Source organism: Gobius niger (assembly GCF_951799975.1).
Source record: "Gobius niger genome assembly, chromosome: 2".
Classification (NCBI taxonomy): Eukaryota; Metazoa; Chordata; class Actinopteri; order Gobiiformes; family Gobiidae; genus Gobius; species Gobius niger.
Window position 1 is genome coordinate 45,292,993 of NC_136853.1, and position 4,469 is coordinate 45,297,461.

Consider the following 4,469-nt stretch of genomic DNA (forward strand, 5'->3'; position numbering starts at 1 on the left):
TTTTAACCATTTAAAAACTCAGAGAAATGTCAAAATCGCAACTCCAGAGCGAGAGAGAAGTGTCGGGTTTACAGCTGTTCGCTACGCAACATCACCAGTTTTTGATGGTCATTTATTTCACTTCTGTCTACTTTTAGTTGAGTGTCTAGTTTCGTAATTTACAAAACCCGCAAAAGGCACTGAGTGTGTTAAGTGTTGTTCCATTAGCAGCTCTTTTTGGACCGAGGAAACTGGTCTTGAATTGGAAGTGAGTTCGAAGGCACTGCGTTTAAGGCGAGGGACCAGACTTTGGGAAACAGCCACAGTGTAGGTTTTACTGCGCTGACAGTTGGGGGACGGGGGAAATGCTGAGGACACATTTCCGTGAGAAACAATACCATACATCCTTTATACAGAGCGAGGAATATTATATAAAACAATGGTAATAAAGACACGCGTGTGTGATATTATAAACATCAATTTGAATTTGTGATAATGATGAAGTCAGGGGCGGACCGGCCATATGTCCTGTGTTCTGGAAGAGCACAGAGGGGCTTTACTGTACCCTTACCCCCGGGCGAAACCGAGCTTTACCCAAATCTAAAAGTTTAACCTCTTAACTCCCGCCTGAACCGAGAGGATCTTTTTCCTCACGTCATCAGATTTTTTTTTCCATCATTTTTTTGTTGGGTATTCAACTCATTCTTGGAACTTTAAAAAAAAAAAAAAATTGTCATTTTTTGTCACATTTCTGTCATTTTTCCGTCAATTTTTTATCAAATTTTTATCAATTTTTTGGTCATTTTTTTGGTACTTTTTTTGTCACTTTTTGTCATTTTTCGGGCATTTTTTGTCACATTTTTGTAATTTTTTTTATCAAATTTTTGTCACATTTTTGTCATTTCTTTTGTCATTGTGAGATTTTTGCCACTTTTTCATCATTGTTTTTGTCTCAGTTTTGTTGCTATTTTCACACCTTTTTTCCAGAAGCTTTTGGACTGGGGTAAAGCCCAACTGGAGAAAATGTGCTCGGTTCAGGCGGGAGTTAAGGGGTTAAAAGAAAAGCATCCAAAAACAAAAATGTGCTGGAAAAGCAACAAAAAAGTGACAAAAACACAACAAAATGTGACGACAAAGCAATGAAAAAAGCGATGAAAAAACAACAACAACATGAAAAAAACCTCCGAAAAACAAGAGACGAAAACACAACGAAAAAGTGACAAAAAAGTGACGAAAACATGACAAAAATGCAGCGACAATGTGACAAAAAGTTACCATCACTTTTCTAGATTCTTGCTTTCAAATGAGGCGTTACAGTGTTGCTCTCCAGTCAAGAAGCCTTTAGATTTGGGCAAAGCTGAACTGGAGAAAATGCTCTCGGTTAAGGCGGTGGGTCAGAGGTTAACATATGTATTTGTGGCCAGAGTCCGGGGCTGTTTTTCAGTCCCGGTCCGCCCCTGGGTGGAGTGGTTATTTACATCGGCTGTGAATCGGATTTAAGATCGTTTTCCGTTGACTTGTAACATTTATCCTACACAAGTGAAACGTTATAATCGCACAAAAGCAAACAAGGTTTCAATTATTTCAGTAATGCTTCAAGCCATGTACAGTATAGCTGCCTCTTTTCATCGCGGACAGTCCTGAAAGTGAGTGTGACAGGTTTCTCCTCATTATTTCTAATTAATGATGCCAGTGACAAGTAAGAAGCATCATTAAACCAGGAACACCAGACATTTACATCAACCTGCCATATCCACTTTATATCCCAGAGCCGTGGGAAGATGTTTTAGTTAGGGGGCGCTGAGGGACAAAGATTACCCCCCAAAATACTTCTTCTGTGCATAAATCCTATTTATTAACCTCTTAACTCCCGCCTGAACCGAGAGCATTTTCTCCATTTCAGCTTTACCCAAATCCTGTAGGCCAGTGTAACGCCTCAACTGAAAGACCTACAAAAGTAAATGGATCTTTTTCCTCACGTCAGATTTTTTTCATCACTTTTTTGTCGTCTCATTTTTGTCAAATTTTCGTGACTTTGTCACTTTTTCGTCCATTTTTTCGTCAAATTTTTCTCATTTTTTTTGTCAAATTCTAATCACTTTTTCATCATTTTTTGTGTGCAATTTTTCATCAAATTATTCTGTTTGTCAAATTTTTGTCACTTTTTCGTCAAATTTTTCGCACTTTTTTGTCAATTTTTGTCATTTTTTTTCTAAATTTTTTGTCACTTTTTCTAAATTTTTTGACACTTTTTCGTCAAATTATTTGCATTTTTTGGTCAAATTCTTATCACTTTTTCGTCCATTTTTTCCTAAATTTTTCGTCATTTTTTTCTCAATTTTTTGTCAAATTTTTCTCATTTTTTTGTCAAATTCTAATCACTTTTTCATCATTTTTTTGTGCAATTTTTCATCCAATTTTTCTCCGTTTGTCAAATTTTTGTCACTTTTTTGTCAATTTTTTGTCAATTTTTGTCAATTTTTTCTAATTTTTTTGTCACTTTTTCTAAATTTTTTGTCACTTTTTCAAATTATTCGCATTTTTTTGTTAAATTCTTATCACTTTTTCGTCAATTTTTTCCTAAATTTTTCGTAAATTTTTTCTCACTTTTTGTCAAATTTTTGGTCAATTTTTGGTCACTTTCTCGTCAATGTTTTCTCACTTTTTTCACATTTTCATCCTTGTTTTCGTCTCAGTTTTGTTGCTATTTTTCCAGAAGCATTTGGACTGGGGTAAAGCTGGAGAAAATGTGCTCGGTTCAGGTGGGAGTTAAGGGCTTAATATTGCCCGCAGTTCACAAACTATCCACCAGGGGATGCCACAGCGCCCTCAGCACCCTGGGTTCCCACGGCCTTGGTTTAGGCACACAAAACAAACACATAACAATTCTTAAATGTACAAAACTTTACACTCTTTTCCCTTTCGGTCTTTCTTGTAACACACAGTCCACCTCTGGGCTCTGAAAAAAACGAGGACACACTTGAAAAAGCCAAGATCGTATCCAGCAATAAATGATGCTTTCTGACGGCGCATCTGAAAGTGCAAAATGAAAATCACCATGAAAAGTACAAAATATGAATCTTGATTTGAAACGTTCTGAAGGGGAAATTCTCTAAAGTCATGATGGGTTTAGTTAAAATCACCCCGGACTCCGTACACAGGCAGGAGCAGGTCAAACGTAATGCTTTTTTAATGCCCAAATGCTATAATGCTAAAAATGCTAATGCCACAAACGCATAAAAATGTTTAGCACAGAATTAATTTAAGATAAGCAAACATTTCATCAAACAGAGAGTCAGTTTAGGGGTGGGAGATATTGACAAAAATGAGCGTCTCGATATTGATATCCTGATATTATTGCAATCCTTCAAAGAAATGTGTGCAAACTGGCAAAGAAGATCCAGTTGTTTTTTTGACTTGTTGTATCTGACCTATTTTGCACATCGTCCAGACAATTTGGATATTATCGTCTAAACCAGGGGTGCCTAAAATATGGCCCTCTGAAACAATTCTGTTGGCCGGAGGGTGACCTACTTTCGGGGTGTGGTTAATACTAACTCTCTTCCATTCATTCTCAATGGTAAATATGGATGCAGTACACTTTTTGGCCACCAGCGTCAAATTGGGGGCGCTGTTTCACTCCTTTCGCACAGTTAAAAGGGGGGTATAATGCAAAATGGACTTTTTCAAGCTTTCCATCATGTTATTCTGTCACTCCCTCATTAAAAACATGCCTGAAGTGTTGCCTTGGCACGTTCACGTATTTCTGAGTAATCTGTAAAAACTCTGATGGCGGCCATTTTAGGGATAGGTTTGCCTGAGTCCTCCTAGGAACGCCCCCACCTCCTGGAGACGCCTCCGAGCTTTCGTCACCGGCCGAGTAACCGACCACTGCTCCTCAGCAGAACCCCCTCCCCACTGATGCCACAGACAGCGTGTGGAGGGGGCGTGTCTAAAGGCTCAGAGGTTCTTAAAGAGACAGAGGCCTATTTCAAGACATTCACTGCAGCCATTTTGAGAGAGACATTTTATACAAGGCAGTTATTCTAATTTACTGCATTTACAGACCAACAGAAGGTTTGTCATCATTGTAGTGTGATATAGACTGGTGCTGTGGGACTGAAAAAAGCAGAATTGTTCAAATCAACAAAGATTTATGTAAAAAAAATGATGTAGATATAGGTGTTTTTTTTACATTTTGCACTATATGGCTACAATTGTTGATTTTTTTCTACTAAAACTAGGCTTTTGCCAGAGTTAACATTTGTTTTAATATAGAATGTTATTTGCATAGATTGAATCAAATGCAAATGTAAATGTAAATGTATAAGCTACCGAAAAATAAAGTAACATTAATATTTGCAGTTATATGTGTTTGTTCCACGACCCACAGGCACCTTTTCATTTTGGCCCTCGGAGACGAAAAGTTTGGGCCCCCCTGGTCTAAACGATACATCTCCCACCTCTAGGTCAACTTCAGCCTTAATGAT